At 43.4% G+C, this 25,644-nt stretch overlaps 1 protein-coding gene across 5 annotated transcripts in view; it reads left to right on the top strand.

The window, feature by feature from the left end:
* RXRA (retinoid X receptor alpha) overlaps nt 1-25,644 on the top strand; it is a 276,687-nt gene that overhangs the window by 166,861 nt on the left and 84,182 nt on the right. Inside the window, exon 1 of one of the 5 annotated variants that reach the window (XM_073559473.1) lies at nt 4,919-5,133. The exons of the other annotated variants lie outside the window; for them this stretch is intronic. The gene's annotated coding sequence lies outside the window, so the exon portion shown is untranslated. Of the gene's footprint in view, nt 1-4,918; nt 5,134-25,644 lie in introns of those variants that run through there. 5 annotated transcript variants of the gene reach the window in all.

Below are 25,644 nucleotides of genomic sequence, written 5' to 3'. Positions count from 1 at the left end.
TGGTAATGTCATGGTAATCTTGCAAGGTGGTTTCTTCAGAGGTGTCCTCAATGGAAATGGGTTCCTTGCAGATAACAAAATTGTGGAGTACCACGCACGCTTTGATCACCTCGTCCACAGTTTCTGTCTTGAGGTTGATCGCAGTCAATAGGACCCGCCATTTGGCTGTCAGAATACCAAAGGTACATTCAACCATTCTTCTTGCTCTTGTGAGGCGGTAATTAAAAATGCGTTTTGGTCTTGTCAATCCTCTGCTAGAGTACGGTTTCAAAAGGTGTTCTGACAGCTGGAAGGCTTCATCCCCTACACAGACAAATGGCATAGGTGGACCAGATGTTTGCGGCAGCGGTCTAGGTGGTGGGAACTGGAAGGTGTTTCCATACAGTTTACGCCCCATGGCAGACAGTTTGAAAACTTGAGAGTCATTGGAGCGGCCATAGGCCCCAATATCAACCGCAATAAATTTGTATTCCGCGTCAGCGATGGCCATGAGGACAATTGAAAAATATTTCTTGTAATTGAAATATTCCGATCCCGATCCAGCTGGCTTTACAATGCGGATATGTTTCCCGTCCACAGCGCCCAAGCAGTTTGGAAACTGACATATCTGTTGAAACTTGTCAGCAATTTCAATCCACCTCTCTGTTGTGGGCTCTGGTAAAAACTCTTCAGCTAAGGAGTCCCACAGTGCACGGCATGTGTACTTCACAATTCCAGATATGGTGGAAATCCCGAGTCTGTACTGGAAATGCAGTGACGAAAGGGATTCTCCAGTTGCAAGAAATCTGTGGGGAATTAAAAAACAATAAATTAGTTTTAAATCACAGCATTACATACCAAAACTGACCTATAACACTTGGAGATACAAATTACCACCAACAAGATTGCAGTGAAAGTGTGCTCTGATGCGATCATATCCAATAAATGTGGCTTACCTTAAAGTCACCATCAGACGCTCTGCGGGTGAAACAGAGAAGCGGCAATAGGTGTCCGCTTTTCTTATGAGGTGTGCAATGCGCTCCACCAAGTAATCAAAATTCTCCATTTTCATCCTAACATATCCAAAAAATTTATCTGGGTTTCGTCGAAGGTCCATGCATAGTGTAGAATAGACCCCACGCGTCATTCTCTTGGCTGTGATGGGGTGGATCCACAAACGTCGTCTACGATGCCTGATGCGCTGCTGTCTCGCTCTCTCCTTCTCCAGAACAATCACCCTCAAACGATTTGCCTCCGCTGTAAAATCCGCCAAATTCTTCAAAATATTTCCAATGACAACATCCATCTTCGCCAGTAACTTGCTCTTCTCTCCAACCTGCACTTTCTCCTCTACAACCTGTCAAAGAAGGGCTGTAGGAACATGCTATATATAGTTTTCCAGTAGCCAATCCCGTTCGGAAGGCCACAAGGGTCAATTTTAAAAACCGGATCCGGCGTAATCCGTCGAAAAACGGATAGAAAAATGGATGAACCGGATGAGACGGATCCGGTTTTGTCTGTCCAGAAAAAGACGGATCCGCCAGAAAACCGGATCCGTCACATCCGGTTTTACGAAACATTTGCCGGATCCGGCGTTCCGGCACGACGCCGGATCGCGCCTGACGCCGAAAACCTGATGTGTGAAAGTAGCCTTAGTCTCTATCTAGCCCCAATCACAAAGGGCATGAACTAAGTGCAAAGTAAAAAGATTTTTCTGGCATTTATGACCTTGGACTCAGTCTGCATGATTTAGTACATATGTAATTGGTTTCGTTATTATATTATTATCTCTTGTTCACCTGAAAAATTCACGTGAAACGCCGTCACACAAATAATATCAGTAAGGACTCATATCCATCACCGTGAAAAAAATCAGTTCAATTTCAGTCCAGAACAGTGTGACGAGTGTCAAGCAATTTTTATGTGAGTACAATTTACATCTGATTTACATGCAAGTACTATCCGATCGCAATGGTATTTTAGCATTAGCTTTTACATAGAGCTATTCTCTATGTAATTTACAGTTTTCAAAGGGAATATTCTTCAAGATATATATATATATATATATATATATATATATATATATATATTTATATTTAAAGAGGGAGAGAAAGATCTTATACAATTATAAATAATATATATATGAGTGAGATATATAAATGAGTGCTTTGTGTGCGTAGTTAATTGTACATGTTTTTTTTTAGTAAATGAATTCCTTTTAGAAAAAAAAGGTGTGGGGTTCCCTGACGTTTTATTAACCAACAGAGAGGGAAAGCGGAAAGCTGTGGGTAGATGTTTATAGCCTGGGAAGGGGTAATACCCATGGAGCTTCCCAGGATATTAATATCAGCATACAGCGGTATACTTAGCCTTTGCTGGTTATTAAAATGGGTGACAAAAAAAGAAAATGGCATAGGGCCCCATCTATAATTAACCTTTGCCGATTATTATCGGGGGGGGTGGGGGAGTCCCCCCATTTTAATAACCAGGGAAGGCTAAATATACAGCTGTGAGCTGATATTAATACACTGGAAAGCTCCATGGGTATAACCCCCTTCCTGGCTATAAACATCTGCCCCAAGCTGTCTGCTTGCCCTTGGCTGAAAAAAAGGATTAAAAACACACATGTGACATGCACAAATGTGAACACGTCGAACAGACAATGCTCACACCACCCACTAACTGAGATACAACAAGAAAACACAGAATGACAGATTTGCAAAAATACTCTGCAATAAAAAATGGCAGTAATCAGCAAGTGCTGGATAACAAATACAGGGTATTTAGTCGATACTTTTTTTGCGCAAAAAAAATGTACACCAAGCTGCTCCACCACGTCAAGGTAACCCCTATTGAAGCAGTCCCCTATCTAATGTATTAAAAACCTGAACATGTGAACAGTGTCTAATATGAACAGGATTCAGACAGGCCGCTTCCTAGTATGGGCTTGTGGTCTGAGACAGCTCTTATATGCACGTCACACAAGAGAGGGGTGGGGTCTCCCAAACCATGCTAAGCAAGGAAAAAAAACCGGATTAAAACACACATGTGACATGCACAAATGTGAACATGTCAAACAGACATTGCTCACACCACCCACTAACTGAGATACAACATGTACATTTTTTTTTTAGTAAATGAATTCCTTTTAGAAAAAAAAGTGTGGGGTGCCCTGACGTGTATTAACCAACAGAGAGGGAAAGCGGAAAGCTGTGGGTAGATGTTTATAGCCTGGGAAGGGGTAATACCCATGGAGCTTCCCAGGATATTAATATCAGCAACCTTTGCTGGTTATTAAAATAGGTGACAAAAAAAGAAAATGGCATAGGGTCCCATCTATAATTAACCTTTGCCGATTATTATCGGGGGGGGTCCCCCATTTTAATAACCAGGGAAGGCTAAATATACAGCTGTGAGCTGATATTAATAGACTGGAAAGCTCCATGGGTATAACCCCCTTCCTGGCTATAAACATCTGCCCCAAGCTGTCTGATTGCCCTTGGCTGGTTAATAAAATGTCAGGGAATCTCGCTCATATTTTTTTAGAAAATAATTTAGTAAGTAAAATAATACATGTACAGTAAACTAGACAAACACTGTACTAATTATATATGGACTGACATCTTTATATCTATCTATTCTATGTGTATATATCTATTCTATTTTGTCAGGTCACACTGTGTTTTCAATGTACGTGGCAGATGACTCGACGGCTTTTCAAAGGACATTGATGAGTAAAAATCCGACTGCACTTGCAAGGTTCGAGTGCTGAGTGATTTTTTTTTTTTATCACTCCCATTGACTTTCATTGGTGAGTCTTGTCCAAGATATGAGGATTATCGCAGCATGCTGTGATTTTTTTCTCATCCCGAACAGAGCTGATAAAAAAAAAATTGCAGATTAGCAGGGACTCATAGATTAACATTGATCAGAGTGCAGTCCGATTTTTTTATCAGATTGCACACGTCAGTGTTCCTCCCAAATGAGTATGAGCCCTAACAGGTCTGTATGGACATGAGCTCCCCCATGTCTTGTGACACAAAGATAGGTATCCAGTGTTTATTCTGTATGAGATCAGTTATATCATGTTGTACCACACTGTATTACATTGTATCACTCTGTATTACGTTGTATCACATACCTCTGCAATTTATGGTGGATTATACTGAACGTCAGAATAAGGGTATGTGCACACGTTGCATAAAATTCCTGCACAAAAACCTGAATCCCTTCCCAGAAACCGCACCTATTTTTCCGCGGCGGTTTTGATGCGTTTTTGATGCGTTTTTTACCGCAGCGGTTTCTAAAAGCATGGGAGAAGCCTAAACCGCGGAAAAAAACGCAAAATTAATGTGCATGCTGCGTTTTTTACCGCGATGCGGTTTTTTCGCGGTAAAAAACGCATCAATGTGCACAGAAAGTGCAAAATGCATAGAAATGAATGGGAAGCTTATTTTTAGCGGTTTTATAGTGAAAACCGCAGTAAAAACCGCTAAAAAAAACGCTGTGTGTGAACACAGCCTAAGTCACTTATGACACAAATATACCAGTGAGATCTTCTCGCCCAGGACTCCAGCATTGTAAATGTGATTATTACTTGGTGAAATGCACTTTATTTTGTGACCCCTTTGGCCGTTTCCTTGTGTCCTTGCACTGTAATTCTATATAATTCATGGACTGAATAGTCACAGACTTTATATATAGAGGTGAGCCAACAGTGGCCTTTCAGAAGAGAAGGCAGGGGCTTGATGTGATCTGTGGTGCTTTGTTGTCCTGGCAGTGAAAGAGTTAGCTGGGCTCAGTGTTGTGGGTGCTGTTTCCTGGCAGCTGCCCCTTTCATGGGTGCTGGTGACAGTGCTGTGTTTGCAGGGGGCAGAGCTCTGCTTAATGAGCAGCTCTTTAATCTGCAGATGTTGGAGGGTGGGAGGACCTTGCCTGGGCTTGGCTGGGAACTTATCTGATTCCTCTTGTCACATCTCCTCCAGGAAACCTGCACACAGTATATAGGCATCAGCTGGTGGCTTTAACCCCTGTCTGCACTGTTGGAATTCACCCTAGGTCAGCCAGCAGCTAATACCCAAGAGGCATAATTTCTCACCCTTGTAGGGCGCTGTGGCTTAGATCTGCGGAGCCTGCACCCCTGGGTGACCCTGGGTAAGTCTGTCACCTCTCAATGATGGTTATCTGCACGCAGATCGCATAGTACTTGGGTTTGCCCTAATAACCAGTTTCTACTTGACGTCTATTGTTTTAGAAGAGGAATCTGTGCTGATCTGTTGTCAGAAACTTTCATCAGGTCTTTACTGACAAGGTAGGAAGCAGCACAGTGACAGTGAGCATGCGCTGTGTCCTGACAACAGATCCAATCCAGGGAGCTTTGTTCTTGGGGTGTCAGGGGGACGTTCCTTACACCTCCCCATAGTGTAATTCCTCCATTGTGTTGGTCTCATGCAGGCGAGGTACAGACTGTGGCTTGTCACTTCTGTCACATGGTCACCACATCCAGCAAAAATCCCACAATGTGTGCAGGAAGAGTCTCCTGGGAGTCGCTGCGTACTCGTCACAATGTATCAGCTCAGTGCTGCGCCCGTAACATATGGTATTCTGAGATCTGTAGTTCACCTACAACCTGTGCTTTAACAATGGAACAAGCAGCTGTCTTCTGTGCTACTAGATACAGCTATGGAGGACAGTAAACGTTTTGTCAAATTTGGATTTATTTCTTTAATAATTGATAGAAGATTATTAGAATATGATAGTGAAAACTGCAGATAACAGAGATAAAGATAAACGTAGACACAAAATGACTAATATTAATCAGAGGACATAGCGGCAGTCAAACTCATCATACGTTTATTAACAGAATCAATTTCTATCTGTATTGGGGAAACCTCTTTAAATGTAGCTAATTTATCGGTTCTTTGTGAGTTGACTGAGTATTCCCATCTCGCACATTTCTGCCATATCCACAAGATATACCATAGATGGGACCTGTATTTATCGTCAGCACATTCCCGTACAGACGCATCAGGACTTGTTCTCAGGTGGCATAGAGGGGGAGAGGTCCTCTGTTCACTATTCTATTTTCATACTCCAAGCGGAAAGTGGCTACAAAGTTGTGTGTATGTGCAATGCTTCCCTTGTGAGGGCGCTGTTGAAAAAAAGTATGCATTTACTGCCAGGTTCAGTTGTTCACTGGGTGCTCCAGCTAGGTGGAACTTTGCATGAAACTTATTGTTGAGACCTTCTCACAAGTAAAGGGCCCGTTACATTTAGCGATGCACCAGCGATCCTGACAATGATACGACCCGGTCAGTATCGCTGGTACATCACTAAATGGTCGCTAGTGAGCTGCCAAACAGGCAGATCTCACAGCGACGCAGCAGAGATGAGCGATCCAGCGGCGGTCGCTCTTACCTGTCACACGGCAGCGATGATGACGACTTCTGCCTGCGTCCATGCGTCGCTAGTTGGCGCCAGCGGGACGCCAACAAGGAAAAAATGGCCCAGGACGTTGGAATGCGATCAGCGATATCCAGCGGGGGGGCCGGTCGCAGGTATGTGTCACATGTAGCGAGATCGCTGGTGAGGTCGCTATTGCGTCACAAAATCGGTGCCGCTTTAGCGATATCGCTAGCGATCTCACTATGTGAGAAGGAGGCTTAAGGATTATCCAAAGTGGAGCTCCTGGAGCTGTGTTCATAACGCTAGGTTCAGACGGTCATACTAAACCTCAAGCCAGTCCGCGATTTATGGATCTGATTTGCTCGGTGTTCATAGTCACGGACTGATGTAGTAGTTAGCTTATATTTACATGCTGTAGTGTGTGCTGAGATTTTTTAATTTTTTTTTCCATGCATACTGTTCTGCATGTGGAAAATCTTCCAAGTAAACTGGCACATTATAATAGGTGGTCTGTGGTGCACATGGACTGCAAATGTCGATATAAGGTGGCTCAGTGGTTAGCACTGCAGCCTTGCAGCGCTGGAGTCCTGGGTTCACACCCTACCAAGGACAACATCTGCAAGGAGTTTACATGTTCTCCCCGTGTTTGCGTGGATTCTGTAGTTTCCGCCTATATTTTAAAGACACATTGTTAGGGAATTTAGATTGTGAGCCCCATCGGAGACAGTGCCAATAATGTCTGTAAGGCGCTGCGGAATTAATGGCGCTATATAAATGAGTAAAATAAAAAATTAATGGAATACAAATTAGAGAGCTTGTAAGCACTGCAAGAACTTTACTAGACTGCAGTGGTGATCGGTAAGCAAGATAACAAGCGTGGAAGGGAACCTGTCATGTTGAAAATGCTATCTGACTTGCAGGCAGGTTGCTATAGAGCAGGAGGAAATGATCAGATGGATGAACATCTTGGTGGCAAAAATTTCAGTAAAACTTGCCTTTTATACATTCTGTTTGTATGGTTGAGTCCTGTGTGTGGTTCTTGTTGGTGATTGACAGATTCACCAGTATGACTGTGCATGCTAAGATAGCTGTCAATCACTAGTAGGACACCGCCCACTGGACTCATATACTTACAAACACCAGGGATCTCAAAGAATATATCATTTTGCTCTACTTTTCTTCACTACCATGCTGTCTGCACATAGGACTCTGGTACAACGTGACGGGTGCCCTTTAAACAATAAAATTTAAATCCCTCCTTTCTTGAGAACATTTTTAATAAGATTAAAATTACAAAGTTGCTTGTTTTTACAAGCACTTTACAATTTTAACCATTATTAATGATAAGTCATCATATTTACAGTTAGGTCCATATATATTTGGAGAGAGACAATATTTTTCTAATTTTGGTTCTAGACATTACCACAATGAATTTTAAACAAAACAATTCAGATGCAGTTGAAGCTCAGACTTTCAGCTTTCATTTGAGGGTATCCACATTAACATTGGATGAAGGGTTTCGGAGTTTCAGCTCCTTAACATGTGCCACCCTGTTTTTAAAGGGACCAAAAGTAATTGGACAGACTAAGGTGTAAATAAAATGTTCATTTCTAGTACTTGGTTGAAAACCCTTTGTTGGCAATGACTGCCTGAAGTCTTGAACTCATGGACATCACCAGACGCTGTGTTTCCTTCTTTTTGATGCTCTGCCAGGCCTTCACTGCAGTGGTTTTCAGTTGCTGTTTGTTTGTGGGCCTTTCTGTCTGAAGTTTAGTCTTTAACAAGTGAAATGCATGCTCAATTGTGTTGAGATCAGGTGACTGACTTGGCCATTCAAGAATATTCCACTTCTTTGCCTTAATAAACTCCTGGGTTGCTTTGGCTTTATGTTTTGGGTCATTGTCCATCTGTAGTATGAAACGACGACCAATCAGTTTGGCTGCATTTGGCTGGATCTGAGCACACAGTATGGCTCTGAATACCTCGGAATTCATCCGGATGCTTCTGTCCTGTGTCACATCATCAATTAACACTAGTGACCCAGTGCCACTGGCGGCCATGCATGCCCAAGCTATCACACTGCCTCCACCGTGTTTTACAGATGATGTGGTATGCATTGGATCATGAGCTGTACCACGCCTTCGCCATACTTTTCTCTTTCCATCATTCTGGTAGAGGTTGATCTTGGTTTCATCTGTCCAAAGAATGTTCTTCCAGAACTGTGCCGGCTTTTTTAGATGTTTTTTTTTAGCAAAGTCCAGTCTAGCCTTTTGATTCTTGATGCTTATGAGTGGCTTGCACCGTGCAGTGAACCCTCTGTATTTACTTTCATGCAGTCTTCTCTTATGGTAGATTTGGATATTGATACGCCTACCTCCTGGAGAGTGTTGTTCACTTGGTTGGCTGTTGTGAAGGGGTTTCTCTTCACCATGGAGATTATTCTGCGATCATCCTCCACTGTTGTCTTCCATGGCGGCCCAGGTCTTTTTGCATTGATGAGTTCATCAGTGCTTTCTTTCTTTCTCAGGATGTACCAAACTGTAGATTTTGCCACTCCTAATGTTGTAGCAATTTCTCGGATGGGTTTTTTCTGTTTTTGCAGCTTAAGGATGGCTTGTTTCACCTGCATGGAAAGCTCCTTTGACCGCATGTTTCCTTTCCAGCAAAACCTTCCAAATGCAAGCACCACACCTCAAATCAACTCCAGGCCTTTTATCTGCTTAATTGAGAATGACATAATGAAGGGATTGCCCACACCTGTCCGTGAAATAGCCTTGGAGTCAATTGTCCAATTACTTTTGGTCCCTTTAAAAACAGGGTGGCACATGTTAAGGAGCTGAAACTCCTAAACCCTTCATCCAATTTGAATGTGGATACCCTCAAATGAAAGCTGAAGTCTGAACTTCAACTGCATCTGAATTGTTTTGTTTAAAATTCATTGTGGTAATGTCTAGAACCAAAATTAGAAAAATGTAGTCTCTGTTCAAATATATATGGACCTAACTGTAAGTGTAATTAATAGAGTCTCTACCTACTTAATAAGACATCTAACCAAGGCTGACCATATATAGTATGTGTGTCACGATACATTTTTAGATTTGTGGCAGGTCTGGTTCCACTCAGTTTAAAACTTTTTTCCTTTTTGAACATCGGAGGTTAATGTCAGTCCCCCCCCACTCCCGCTGGCAATCTGGTGTTACTGCAGTGCTGCTGGGTCAGTTGATGCAGGTGGTGACCACTCCCATCATCCTTTAAAAGGTCACCTGATGCATCAGCTGTCTGTTGGTGATACAGTTCTTTTCTGGAGACCAGCCTAGCTGGAAAAGCTCTCTGGTGTCAGCCACTTCTGGTGTTTGGAGTCCAGTTGCTGTTATTATGTGCGATGTGGATCTTAGCAGCGTTGTACATAAGCAAGGTGTGGTGTTTTTGTTACCTTGTCCTTTTGGTGTTTGTCACTTCTCCCTGTGTGTTTTATTCTGCAGAGGTGAGGCTAATGCTCCTTGCCTGCCATTGCACTAGCCAGGGCAGAGTTAGGTGACAAATAGGGATAAGCTATCCTGATGGCGGCGGGGGGGAAGGACCTGCATAGGGCTTTAGCTGAGTGTAGGGACAGGCTCAGGTTGGAGCTCAGGTGGTGACCATCATTCCCTATTGGTAGGGCCTTCCTCTCACTTATACCAATCCCCGCTGTATGTGCATTGTGTCGTTAGGTGACTGACCATCCACTGGATCAAGTCACCCCGTGACAACATGGTAATGCACCAAAAGGTACAGTTTTTGTGTTGTCTGGCCATTGTGCATGTGATGTCTCATCCAATTAATTCCAATGACAGATATCAAGGGAAAGAAGTGTTTCACCAGAGTGAAATATGAATGTGGTGGTTCAGGGGTGGCAGTCTTCTGCCCGAGGTGTATTACACAGTATAGTGCTCATCTTCCTCCGTATATGTACTGCAATAACTGGACATTTATCTCATTCTCGCTGGTGCTGGAGTTCTTGCCTTACTAGAGATCGTCTCTCCCTGCACTGACACCTGCTGATGTTTACACTCCGCATCCAATTAAAGGAGTCCGGGAGGGAGAGAGCAGCATGCAGAACCAATGATAAGGCAGGGGGTGTGTCTCAGACCACCAGAGACTCCTGTACACATTCTAGCTACATTTCTGTCTCTGAATCTGACCCTTCCTTAATGGAGCTGAGGCAAAAAAGCAGCCAAACCCCTGGATCTGAAGGGAATAAATAGGTAGTGACCTACATATCCCGACTGATAGTACATTAAAGCTGATGTGACTCAGTCATTGTCTCTGTTCTATGGATCACCACTCACTTCCCTATTAGCTGTCAGGTCCAGGAGCGCTGATCGTGGCCTCTAAGAGTATGAAGATAGGATAGTATTGCCAGTCTCTCAGGCAACAAACCTGGGGGCAACCTTGACTAGGTAAAATAAGAGTGTGCACACCTTCACCCCTCTCTACACCTGTACATTGTTATTACGGGGCGCTGGGTCAGTGCTTCCACTTCGTTCGTATGCTGTTGTCATGGGAACATACAGCAAATGGGAAATGAATGTTGTTACCGCTTGTTCTGGCATTCTGGATGATCGTCAGTCACAGTAGAGCGCAACCTTGTTGCCATTCATGCCATTATGTCTCGTACTTCTCCGCTAAGGTAGACTGGGGAGGTAGCGCAGGTTGACGAGAGGTCGCTACCAGAGCAGACATGACGCACAGGGGAAGGGGCAGAGCACTAAAGGCCAATAAGGCAATACTATACAAATTGATGGTTTTGTAGGGTTTAAAGGGAACATTTACATTTTGAATTTACCAAATGGCTGCAATGAAACAAAGTAAATTTTTTTCTCATTAATGTACACTCTTCACGCCATCTTGACTGGAAAAAAAAACAAATGTAGACATTTTTGCACATTTATTAAAAAAGAAAAACTGAAATATCACCTGGTCATAAGTATTCAGACCCTTTGCTCAGACACTCATGCTGTCCATTTCCTTGTGATCCTCCTTGAGATGGTTTTACTCCTTCATTACAGTCCAGCTGTGTTTAATTAAACTGATAGGACTTGATTTGTAAAGGCGCACACCTGTCTATATAAGGCCTGTTTCACACTTCCGTTTTTTCAAATCCGTCAAAATCCATTGGTTTCCGTTAAAAAACGGATCCGCCATTTTTTTGCAGGATCCGTTTTTGTCCCATAGCGGTTACCGCGGATCCGTCAAAAAAACGGATCCGGGTTTTAAAAACGGATCCGTTTGCATCCGTTTCCGTCAAAAAAACAGAAACGGATCCGTTTGGCGGACACAAAAACGGAAGTGTGAAACACATGTAAGACCTCACAGTGCATGTCAGACCAAATGAGAATCATGAGGTGAAAGGAACTGAGATGGGAGAAAGTTCCACAAAGTCAACTATCACTGCAGCCCTCCACCAGTCGGGCCTTTATGGTAGAGTGCCCCGACTGAAGTCTCTCCTCAGTGCCAGACATATGAAAGCCTGCATAGAGTTTGCTTAAAAAAAACACATGAAGGACTCCCAGACTATGAGAAATAAGATTCTCTGGGCTGATGAGGTGAAGACAGAACTTTTTGGTGATAATTCTAAGCGGTATGTGAGGAGAAAACCAGGTACTGCTCATCACCTGCCCCATACAATCCCAACAATTTAACATGGTGGTGGCAGCATCATGCTATGGGGGTGTTTTTCAGCTGCAGGGACAGGACAACTGGTTGCAATTGAAAGAAACATGAATGCGGCCAAGTACAGAGATATCCTGGATGAAAACCTCTTCCAGAGTGCTCTGAACCTCAGACTTGGCCGAAGGTTCACCTTCCAACAAGACAATCACCCTAAGCACACAGCTAAAATAACAAAGGAGTGGCTTCAGGACAACTCTATGACCATTCTTGACCGGCCCAGCCAGAGCCCTGACCTAAACCCAATTGAGCATCTCTGGAGAGACCTGAAAATGGCTGTCCACCAACGTTCACCTTCCAACCTGACGGAACTGGAGAGGATCTGCAAGGAGGAATGGCAGAGGATCCCCAAATCCAGGTGTGAAAAACTTGTTGCACCATTCCCAAGAAGACTCATGGCTGTACTAGCTCAAAAGGGTGCTTCTACTCAATACTGAGCAAAGGGTCTGAATACTTATGACCATGTGGTATTTCAGTTTTTCTTTTTTAGTAAATTTGCAAAAATTTCTACAATTGTTTTTTTTTTCAGTCAAGATGGGGTGCAGAGTGTACATTAATGAGAAAAAAAATGAACTTTTTTGAATTTACCAAATGGCTGCAGTGAAAAATGTAAAGGGGTCTGAATACTTTCCTTACTCACTGTATAAGCAGAATCAAATTACAGGAAAGTAGCGAAGGGATCACATCATGAAGCAAGAAGTGTCTTGTGGCTCAAACAAAACCTCCTGTCTTTTATTTGCCCTCAGTTAAGTTGAAATGCTACACCTTAAGGCCCCGTGACACACATCAATGTCCCAGCGATCCCACCAACGATCCGACGTGAATGGGATCACTTGGACATAGTTAGCTGATCGCTGGTGAGCTGTCACATAGACAGACCCACCAGCGATCAGGACCAGCGAGCAAGCTGGTATCCAATGTAAACAGCGGGTATCTAAGAGCCGCGCGGCTCTTAGATACCCACTATTTACCCTGGAAACCAGCATGATGCGTGCCACACACAGCGAGATTGCTGTGGCATCACAAAATCAGCGATCTCGCTGTGTGTGATGGGGCCTTTACTGGTCCAAGACAGACTGCTTACTATGGACTTATTGCCTGACTACCCCGTTTACAAAGCTGCAGTTGTCAGGCAGTGCATACATAGCAACCAGTCTGTCTGAAGTGAAGATCTGTGGAGGATAGGTTTCGTGATTAGCGCCGGTCCACACAAGACGATAAAGCTGCAGATTTGTAAAATAAATATATGATTTGTCAATTCATGTTGCGGATTTCAGTTTTTGGTGAGATTCCACACACAGATTTTCATGGAAGAGCCAGTAAGCACAGCAGTTCTACATCCCGGTAGATTACTTGCCTGGAGGAGCTCCCGCTCTGAGCTGATGGTCACCTGGTCACCCCTAGGTTTTCTAGAAACGGATATTTACTACTTTCTAACCAATTTTCCGTAAAAAATATTTTTTTACATTTTTTGTATCTTTGAAGTTCTGAAGTCAAACATACACTGGAGCATTCATCTGTTTTCACTGTCAGTTTTTTGTCCACAGTCACCACAGAGATACTACAGTGTGGCCCATATTCTAGAATCCAGTCATTGTCCAATCACTGCTATAACCGGTGATCTGTAAATTGTCAGCATGACGATACATCCCTGGCCATCACTTATTCACAGGTGATTGCAATCTGGTGCTCTCTGTCGGCCATTTCAGGCTGTGTGACAGCCTTTTATAGCATAGGGCGAGCAGCCCTTTAGTTTCGGGGTAGCAATTACACACTGTGCCACATCCACAGCACAATGAGGAAGACAATTGCCGAGTCGTGGACCGTGTGTGACTTCAGTGTAGATCATGGGACATGTTGCTTAGTAGGATAAGCTCCTGGGCATGCTGCACCTTGTAGTCTACAATGCCTCATCTGCAGAGCACAACCGCCATCATACGCAGGGAGAAGCAGCATCCGCTTTTTTACCTGACAACATCCAGTGAGACATATGGATGGATGTCAGAGTGAACCTCGCTTTTCTGTCTATTTGCATTTATTAATATAAGCGCCAGCTGTCATTTTCTTTTCCTGGCTGGGATGTCATTAATATCATTATCGCGTCTCTAGTGGCCGTGTCTTAGGAAGAAGCGCCATTTACAGATCATGACGGAATATTCACATATGGCAGACTTATTACAGACACTTTTGCGACTGCCTCGTACATCCTAGCCGAGTTTGCAGAAATCCATGCACCTGCTGCAGAACCAGCCCCATTTACATGTATGGAAAGGTTCTTCATTTTCACTTCCTTTTTACTGCATACTTTACACTGCAGCTCTGCTTATTCAGATTGGCTGCTATGTGTTCGCACAAGCTCAGAAGGGATCTGGGTTTAGTGGATTTCCGCTACAGCAAAGACTGTAAAAATGTTTACTGAAAAAAAAGATGGCCATTAGTAAGGGGAGGCACACTGATTTATGTATTTTTTTGCTTGTGGCTTCTACTGATGACACAAAGACCAAAAAAAAAGCAACGCAAAACCAAGGTAAAAATGTACTAATTGGCCACTTGGCACTTCAGGGGTGATCCTGGAGGGGGTCAGGGCCATGATTAATGAGTGGACCTGTCATATGTTTGTTGTAGGGCAGCAATGACCTGTTCTCTGAGTGGAAAAGTCAGGAACAGAAGGGTTTTAGGGTTAGAGGCTCCTGGCAATTTGTGTAATTGGGCCCCTGCTTTCTGAGCGTTACCTGGGGCTGAAATGCAGAGTAAATCATAGCCATTACCTGGACGTGACTTTATGAAAATGAATTCTCAAGATATTCACAGCGGCCATCATGAGCGGGTGCTAAACATTCATGAGGGTCTCCCTAGACTGCTACATTTCTGATAACATTATAGTGATGGTGTCCGCAAGGAGAAGTCTGTGCAGTTTTGGGGTTTGCTACTAAGAAACCTTCTATAATAGTTTATGTCTTGTGGTGCAGGACTTGGTGGAGCGGTCAGCATTTTTTTTGTTTAGCACGCTGGCCGCCATTTTTCCTATTTTTAACTTTGATCATGAACCTATAATGCACCTTCTAGTCATAAGTTCTAGCGCCTGATATCATCTCATGGCTGTGGTGACCTCTCCTACCAATTGATAAGAGGCTTAAAGGTGTTGTCCGAGAGTAAGATATATATTTCTTTGCATGGATTGACTATAAAGAATAGACATTATTGAGTCAATTTTTTAAAAAAATGTATTCCATATATATAAGTAAGGTTGTTATTGCAGTGAACCCTTCCATTTAATCCTCTTATGTCCACACAGTGGTCACTCGACTTGGTCACTATGTACTCTGGTTAATTACCTCTATAGGATTCAAAGAATAGACATTAAGCGGAGGCATGCTCGCCTTCCGGCGCCCCCTAGGATACAGCACTTCTGGAGCCGGTGGAGACCTCGTGAGCTGCTTATGCTGGATCTGCCAGGGTGCGTGAAGATGTATATGCCTCAGTTTATTACTGTTAAATCAATCCATGCCTTAAAGAATAAAAAACATTTTCTATTCAGACAACTCCTTTAAGGGTGTATTCCCAGTGGTGGATCCTCCACAGAGTTTCTGCAGTGGAAAAACCAAAGAGTTTGCTGCTGCTGCGTTTTAGTCTATTTCCAGATGATACTACCGTTACGGAGAGTGGATTTTCCCGTTGTCAAATACGCAGTGGAAAGCATTCCTTATAATAAGCCTCCATGATCCCTGATGACTGCGCTGAGGATGAACTGTAGACTACAGCCTGTAGTTACACCTGAAGAGAAGATTGTGAAACATATTGTCTGCATGTGCCATGGCTGCACGTGATTGCTCTGCACAATAGGGGCAAACTTTTGCTGGATGGTTTACATTATTGCCGCTTTTACAAGGCTCATTGTCCTGATCGGAGGAAGGCTTCATGCGCGGGATGTATAATATGTGGATCCGATTCCCAGCTGGAGGGGCTCGGAGTTGGGCATCTGTGTTCTGATCTGCAGATTTGAGGTATCAGACCTTTTGTCAGTAACTGATATGTTTTCATGGAGAGACCACACAAGGCCGTGCGGGGAGTTGAGGTTAGAAGGCCTGGACTGAGGCTTGCCCCAGCTCTGTTTACCCAAAAGCACAAGTCTCCGGCTTATTTGTCATGACCGAGAACTCGGGATGATTTCTAGAGACATGTTCCCAGCTGTGAACTCCCCACGCCTCATTAGGGGTATGAGACCCGGCAATGCATCACTGGTAACCAGATCTGGAGCCTCACTGGTTACACGTGGTGAAGGTCTGAGGCCTGCTCCGAGCTTTTACAACATCACTGTGCAGGTTTCTGATATATTAGGGGGGTGTTTTGTAATAATTTGGACTATAGGCTCACATTCGAGGATGTCGCTGCTCGTGGTACTGTCGTTAGCAGCACACGTCTCCACATGAGCTCCTATGACTTATATCTGTACAGGAAACGAGACGGGCTCATTCCTACAGGCGTCTGGGAACCTTTCCCCTGTCTCCATGGAAACGCTGCCTCATTACATCTACAATAGCCCCGACAATGATTGCAACTTCTTTGTGCTGCTGTGCGGATTCTGAGATTTCTCTTCAAGTACAAAGTTATGAATGCACAAATGTGCCCTCTGAGAAATAAGACGCCATTACTGTTCCCAAGAAGGGTTGTCACCCAGGACAGTAGCAAAATCCAGCCCAGGTATCTCCCTCCACTCCATTCAGGAGATTGGAAAAGCAGGTTGACATCCACTGTAACATTACAGGTCCCATGGAGGTGGTCGTGCAGAGATTTAGGATGCTTGGGTGTAACAGGGCAAATTTGACATCCACAAGAGCTGTCACACAAATCTGTGAGAAATAGAGTTTGTAATGCCTTGAAAAACAAGAACGACTCGAGGACTTTGTACCAGATGCCAAATGCAATCCAAGCATTGTCACAAAAGCTGCAGACGGGATGATGGGAGTTATAGAGACCCACAGAGAAGCTGCAAACCAGAATAGCTTTTGTGTATCAAGCCAAGAGGTTCTGCAGTAGAGGAGACTTTTCTGTTAAAAAACAGCTGTGCAACACCATTTTCCCCATCTATTTGCCTTTGGTCCCACGGTCTCTGAGCCACCAGAACAAATTTAACTGAAGTTCGGGGCCCATTTTATCATTATTGGGTTTTTTTTGTCTTGTGGTATTCGTTAAAAGGTTTTTTGCGCCAGGGCCATCAACATGGTGCATGTGATTCATGAATTTTGTACAAAGTAATAAACGTTATTTTTTTCTCTTTAACTGTTTTTGTGACCCGTTCATTTTTTGTAAAATATCCTATATATAAATGAGCGTGTGTATCAAGCCACTCCCACTCCACATAGCCCTGCCCACTCCGCATAGCCACACTCACACCACACACAAGGCCCCTTGTAAGCACTGGACTATGAGATGGAGGATATGTATGATGGGTATATGGACATGGTACTATGGGATGGAGGACATGTATGATGGGTATATGGCACGGGACTATGGGATGGAGGATGTGTATGATGGGTATATGGACATGGTACTATGGGATGGAGGACATGTATGATGGGTATATGGGCACTGGACTATGGGATGGAGGATATGTATGATGGGTACATGGCACGGGACTATGGGATGGAGGATATGTATGACGGGTATATGGGCACGGGACTATGGGATGGCGGATATGTATGATGGGTATATGGGCACGGGACTATGGGATGGAGGATATGTATGATGGGTATATGGGCATGGGACTATGGGATGGAGGATATGTATGATGTGTATTTGGGCACTGGACTATGGGATGGCGGATATGTATGATGGGTATATGGGCACGGGACTATGGGATGGAGGATATGTATGATGGGCATATGGGCACTGGACTATGGGATGGAGGATATGTATGATGGGTATATGGACACTGGACTATGGGATGGAGGATATGTATGATGGGCATATGGGCACTGGACTATGGGATGGAGGATATGTATGATGGGTATATGGGCACTGGACTATGGGATTGAGTATAATCATTATAATTTGTTACAACTAACAACAGTTGGTTACTATGCCCGGGCAACGCCGGGCTCTTCAGCTAGTGTATAATATTTCTGATCTGCATAGACTCACTCTAGACATTGGCTCAGTCACACTGGGCTTGAATCATTTAAGCTGCATGATGCAACAACCCTCCTGCAAAATGATTGTGCGTTATATATTTTTAATGAATACATTAAAAAAAAGAAAAAGTAGCAAAGTTAGACGGAATTTTTCTCCTTTTAACGATGATTTCCAAACCTCCTGAACCATCGATTCCCTGGACAATTTTACCAATGATCTCACAAGTAGACCTATGTGGTGTTTCAGGCTTCAAATCAGAGTGCCAAGATATGTAGAAAATGGTGCTGGACCGTTCTGCAATATTACGTTTCTGCACACAACTGGAATCTTGTTCAGCTTCATGTGGCCAGCTATATCCCCCAGGGAGGGTTCTGCGTGGTTAAGATTGTGCTCAGCTACTGTCGGGCTATCCAAGAGCCTACTCCAGAAGTAAGCTGAGATCACGCCTGACGAGAAGTGCAATTCCTGAAGCTGAACGTTCTGGAAACCAGCGCCAACTGGAGATGCAATAAGGAGGCTGGAACATCTCCCTGGTTGCCTTTTACAACATGCATCATTTCTTTGAGTTTGTGAATTGGCTCAGTAAATGCAAACATTGAGCCACCAGGTTATGCAAGCAAACATCGGTTAGCAAATAGAAGTTACAAAAATAATGGCAGATAACGAAGGCCACACAGGGAAATTAAATCAAAGTCTCGGAGCTCATATGTCTGGCTATCCACTGTGAAAAAAAGATGTAAGTACACCAGAGTACTTGGCATCTAAGGAAGGGATCATATGATACCTACTGGCGCATAGGAAAATGCAGCAGTCTCTTTATGGCTATATTCACGCACCATTTTTTACTTGCGGGTTTCATAAACCCAAATTCATGCACAATCTGTGTGTAAGGGTGAGTGCACAGTGCGGATTAAGCTGTGGATTTGCAGGTAAAGTGACCTGCGGTTTGACACCTGGACAATGGAACAGGTGTCAAACCGCTGTGGAATCCGCAGAAAGAATTGACTTGCTGCGGGTTTAAAAAATCCCATTGATTTTCATTGAACTGTACAATGCCTGTGGATCTGCAGCGGATGCGCAGTGAAAAATCCGCTGCGGATCCGCAGCAAAATCCGCACCGTGTGCACATACCCGTAATTGGACAATGAATTCATTGAAAACATGAGGATCAAATGAAAACTAGGCAAATCCTAGTGCAGACTCCTGGCAATGCAAACTGCACATTTATGGCTCATCTGCAACAGAAACCTGGCAGTCAGCCGAATTTATTGCACAATGGGAACAGTCTGGTGACAGCTTTTATCTTAAATAAAAAAAAAAAAAAAGGACCTCTGAAAAGTGAGAGCTAGAATTTGATTGGTCAGTGTTTCCACTTTTTCCTTGTAGCAGTTCTGATAAATTCCCCAATCTACTTGTCTGTGCTTACTCGGCAGTCACAGGATATTCCGCAAGCGTCATCTTCATCGGTCCTTGCTCTACATGTTTGGGTGTTTTCACAGGCGTCAGTCATTGTGTCAAAGACCCGTGTTGTAAGTGTTGCCTACATTCACGCTTCCTGTTTTCTGCCCCTCTCTCACGTCACATCCCTTCCTTTATAAACCTGTGGTTAGTACATGCTGATGACTAAATGTCACTAAAACTAATTTAGCTGGAAAACGCAAAAAGGCAAAACGGATCTACGCTCATGTAGCAATCCCAGTGGTGGGTATCACTTCAGTCTCATGTCATTCACAAGCAGAAGGAGACATCAGCGGCCAAACACTTGGCAATTCCCTCCCAAAAGCCACTGACAAGATTTTAATAATCAAGGTGGAGGGGAGACAAAATGATGGTGGCATCAGGATATGGTAACCTCCAAGGAGGAAGCGGCAATTAAATTCGGAACAGATATGACCTCTGGGCAGCAGAACACAGGCAGGAAATCATAGGTAAGCAAGAAGACTAACATATGACTGCAGGATCAGACTACACATGGGTTGTTTGTAGTCTGTAACCATGGAGACACACAGCTCTGCTTTGTAGCTGTACACATAAAACATTTTTGAATGAAGACAAGCAAAAAAGAAAAATTAGTTGCAAAAATAGACATCCCATTTAACTTATGGAAGCAACTATTGCAGGTTGTAATAGTGCCACATTGTGTTTAATGGAGGATGTGCTGTTATGAGTGTCGTTTTAGAAACTTGCATTTGCATTATCGAGCAGAATAGGAATGGATAGGGAGGATTGATCCCGTTGTGGGTGTGGAAGGGTTAATAACATCTAATTCTTACGGCGCTGTATATTAGTTACTACACTTCTGTCACCTACTGGGATGAAGTCAAAGAAACAGCTATGACGCTATCATGAAAGAAGTAAGTAGCACAGGGATCTCCGGACTCCGGCTCGTCAGTGTTTGGGTTGCCTGCTAGGTGATGATGACAGGCGTCTCTCAGCGGCAGAGAAAGCGCACATATCCGAGGAAGTGGCAAGCTTCAAAGTGTAGAAAGTCAGATATTACTCAGATCTGTGAGGCCTTAGACTAGGGAACGAGCAGGCGGTGAGGCCCAGACATGAGACGTTTCCCAATATCTGGTGGGCTTGGCAATGGCTAGAAAGTCTTAGGAGGAAGATGGAGACTCTCAGCGAAGTGTCAGTAATTACAATGATCTGATACAATATAGGCGGCTACCTGAGCCACGTGGCAGGGCACCATGGTGGTACACAATGCTAGGAGCATGCCCGCCTGCAGAACACTGGCATTAGAATCACACTGGGATCTAATATGCTTTTCTGTTTGCCATGGAGGGTAGGATGAATGGCATTTATGCCGGAATATGGAGGTTTTGCCATTGACCAGTGCAATCAGTGGCTCTTACCAGGTTGAATTCTGGTCATACAATGAGGCCGCCGGCCGCTCATGATGAAAGCTGTGATTTTTGCGCGTTTTAGCCACGATTTTTTTCCGCATGTCCCCAGACACATAGAAAATAGCCAGAAATGCGGAATTTACCACGAAATTTATGAGCATGCTGCGTTTTTTTACCGCAAAGCGTTTTTTTCGTGGTAAAAACACATCAATATGCACAAAAAGTGCAAATGCATTAAAATGAATGGGAAGCTTCTTTTAAGCGTTTTTTGGTAAATCCGCTGGAAAAACGCGTAAAAAAAAACGCTGTGTGTGAACACAGCCTTAAGGGTAAATTCTGGAAATCCATGTGGCTGCAGCGTTCATTATTAGAGTGTGGGGTAAATTGTTCCATCAAACCGGATTAGTCATTTGTGTAACGACTTGTGGTGAGAACATCATGTATAATTAATGCCGGCTTGTTTTTACCATACACTGCAAACAGGCAAGGGAATAGCTGGGAAGCCTAGTGATGGGTGAGACGCCCTGTGATTTACACATCAGCTGATAAAAAGCAGTCACTATAGAACATTACTGTATATGGTGCAAAAAGCCAAGAACCCGGCCCATAATGAAGCTTCGCGGAAAAGGCTTCTCTGTATAGTTGGAATTAGGGTTTCATTTTCAAGATGAATTTGAACTTTCTCCTTTCTATCCAGAGGCTGTAAAGATCTATTACTTCCCACAGCTTGGGTTACAGTCTAGACAATCCTCTGTGAGATAAATAGATCAGCATATAAGTCTCTCTTGAGTGTTGCAATGTATCAGTGAAGGCAAAACATATCAGTCTCGAACCCACAGAGGATTGTGTAATCTGTATTTTATTCCACTTTGTTGCATTTTTTAACTTCTTGTTTTCAAAGGATTTATCAATCGTCTGTTTATATATAAAGTTAGCATGACGTCTATAAGATGGATCCTGAATTACAGCCTGTATTTTACTACAGAGCTGCATTCACAGTCCTGTTATTGGGAAATGGTCAATTAGCGTGTAGGCATTGACACAACTTATTAGCTCAGTACTTACAGTGCACATAGGCAATTCCTGCACAGTAGCTGGCATATACACAATTGCCAGGATGCAAATTACCAGAACAACGTCTGTGCCGACATGGAGCAAACAGGGAAAACATAGACTACAATTCTGAAGTTAATAATTGCAGCTCTGGAGTATAAGACAGGAGGTAACTCAGGATCAGTAATGTATGTATACAGTGACTGCACCAGCAGAATAGTGAGTGCAGCTCTGGGATATAATACAGGATGTAACTCAGGATCAGTACAGGATCAGTAATGTAATGTATGTACACAGTGACTGCACCAGCAGAATAGTGAGTGCAGCTCTGGAGTATAATACAGGATGTAACTCAGGATCAGTACAGGATCAGTAATGTAATGTATGTACACAGTGACTGCACCAGCAGAATAGTGAGTGCAGCTCTAGAGTATAATACAGGATGTAACTCAGGATCAGTGCAGGATCAGTAATATAATGTATGTACACCATGACTGCACCAGCAGAATAGTGAGTGCAGCTCTGGAGTATAATACAGGATGTAACTCAGGATCAGTACAGGATCAGTAATGTAATGTATGTACACAGTGACTGCACCAGCAGAATAGTGAGCGCAGCTCTAGAGTATAATACAGGATGTAACTCAGGATCAGTACAGGATCAGTAATGTAATGTATGTACATAGTGACTGCACCAGCAGAATAGTGAGTGCAGCTCTGGACTATAATACAGGATGTAACTCAGGATCAGTAATGTAATGTATGTACACAGTGACTGCACAAGCAGAATAGTGAGTGCAGCTCTGGAGTATAATGCAGGATGAAACTCAGGATCAGTAATGTAATGTATGTACATAGTGACTGCACCAGCAGAATAGTGAGTGCAGCTCTGGGGTATAATACAGGATGTAACTCAGGATCAGTACAGGATCAGTAATGTAATGTATGTACACCATGACTGAACCACCAGAATAGTGAGCGCAGTTCTGGAGTATAATACAGGATGTAACTCAGGATCAGTACAGGATCAGTAATGTATGTACACAGTAACTGCACCAGCAGAATAGTGAGTGCAGCTCTGGAGTATAATACAGGAGGTAACTCAGGATCAGTACAGGTTCAGTAATTTAATGTACTGTATGTACACCGTGACTGCACTAGCAGAATAGTGAGTGCAGCTCTGGGGTATAATACAGGATGTAACTCAGGATCAGTACAGGATCAGTAATGTAATGTATGTACACAGTGACTGCACCAGCAGAATAGTGAGTGCAGCTCTGGGGTATAATACAGGATGTAACTGAGGATCAGAACAGGATCAGTAATGTAATGTATGTACACAGTGACTGTACCAGCAGAATAGTGAGTGCAGTTCTGGAGTATAATACAGGATGTAACTCAGGATCAGTACAGGATCAGTAATGTAATGTACACAGTGACTGCACCAGCAGAATAGTGAGTGCAGCTATGGAGTATAATACAGGATGTAACTCAGGATCAGTACAGGATCAGTAATGTAATGTACACAGTGACTGCACCAGCAGAATAGTGAGTGCAGCTCTGGGGTATAATACAGGATGTAACTCAGGATCAGTAATGTAATGTATGTACACAGTGACTGCACCAGCAGAATAGTGAGTGCAGCTCTGGGGTATAATACAGGATGTAACTCAGGATCAGTAATGTAATGTATGTACACAGTGACTGCACAAGCAGAATAGTGAGTGCAGCTCTGGAGTATAATGCAGGATGAAACTCAGGATCAGTAATGTAATGTATGTACATAGTGACTGCACCAGCAGAATAGTGAGTGCAGCTCTGGGGTATAATACAGGATGTAACTCAGGATCAGTACAGGATCAGTAATGTAATGTATGTACACCATGACTGAACCACCAGAATAGTGAGCGCAGTTCTGGAGTATAATACAGGATGTAACTCAGGATCAGTACAGGATCAGTAATGTATGTACACAGTAACTGCACCAGCAGAATAGTGAGTGCAGCTCTGGAGTATAATACAGGAGGTAACTCAGGATCAGTACAGGTTCAGTAATTTAATGTACTGTATGTACACCGTGACTGCACTAGCAGAATAGTGAGTGCAGCTCTGGGGTATAATACAGGATGTAACTCAGGATCAGTACAGGATCAGTAATGTAATGTATGTACACAGTGACTGCACCAGCAGAATAGTGAGTGCAGCTCTGGGGTATAATACAGGATGTAACTGAGGATCAGAACAGGATCAGTAATGTAATGTATGTACACAGTGACTGTACCAGCAGAATAGTGAGTGCAGTTCTGGAGTATAATACAGGATGTAACTCAGGATCAGTACAGGATCAGTAATGTAATGTACACAGTGACTGCACCAGCAGAATAGTGAGTGCAGCTATGGAGTATAATACAGGATGTAACTCAGGATCAGTACAGGATCAGTAATGTAATGTACACAGTGACTGCACCAGCAGAATAGTGAGTGCAGCTCTGGGGTATAATACAGGATGTAACTCAGGATCAGTAATGTAATGTATGTACACAGTGACTGCACCAGCAGAATAGTGAGTGCAGCTCTGGGGTATAATACAGGATGTAACTCAGGATCAGTACAGGATAAGTACTGTAATGTATGTACACAGTGACTGCACCAGCAGAATAGTGAGTGCAGCTCTGGGGTATAATACAGGATGTAACTCAGGATCATTACAGGATAAGTACTGTAATGTTTGTACACAGTGACTGCCCCAGCAGAATAGTGAGTGCAGCTCTGGGGTATAATACAGGATGTAACTCAGGATCAGTACAGGATCAGTAATGTAATGTATGTACACAGTGACTGCACCAGCAGAATAGTGAGTGCAGCTCTGGGGTATAAAACAGGATGTAACTCAGGATCAGTACAGGATCAGTAATGTAAATGTATGTACACAATGACTGCACCAGCAGAATAGTGAGTGGAGCTCTGGGGTATAATACAGGATGTAACTCAGGATCAGTACAGGATCAGTAATGTAATGTACACAGTGACTGCACCAGCAGAATAGTGAGTGCAGCTCTGGAGTATAATACAGGATGTAACTCAGGATCAGTAATGTAATGTACACAGTGACTGCACCAGCAGAATAGTGAGTGCAGCTCTGGGGTATAATACAGGATGTAACTCAGGATCAGTACAGGATAAGTACTGTAATGTTTGTACACAGTGACTGCCCCAGCAGAATAGTGAGTGCAGCTCTGGAGTATAATACAGGCTGTAACTCAGGATCAGTACAGGATCATTAATGTAATGTATGTACACAGTGACTGCACCAGCAGAATAGTGAGTGCAGCTCTGGAGTATAATACAGGATGTAACTCAGGATCAGTACAGGATCAGTAATGTAATGTGTGTACACAATGACTGCAGCAGAAGAATAGTGAATGCAGCGAAAATGAAACTTTGATTTCAGAGGTCAAAAATATAACATTAACTTCCTTCCTAATGACTTTCGCTGTCACTAGTGCTCGGACCTCTGT

Source organism: Dendrobates tinctorius, unplaced genomic scaffold, assembly GCF_039654945.1.
Source record: "Dendrobates tinctorius isolate UK_male_01 unplaced genomic scaffold, ASM3965494v1 ptg000013l, whole genome shotgun sequence".
NCBI classification, from domain to species: Eukaryota; Metazoa; Chordata; class Amphibia; order Anura; family Dendrobatidae; genus Dendrobates; species Dendrobates tinctorius.
This window is presented reverse-complemented; position numbering and strand designations above follow the sequence as displayed.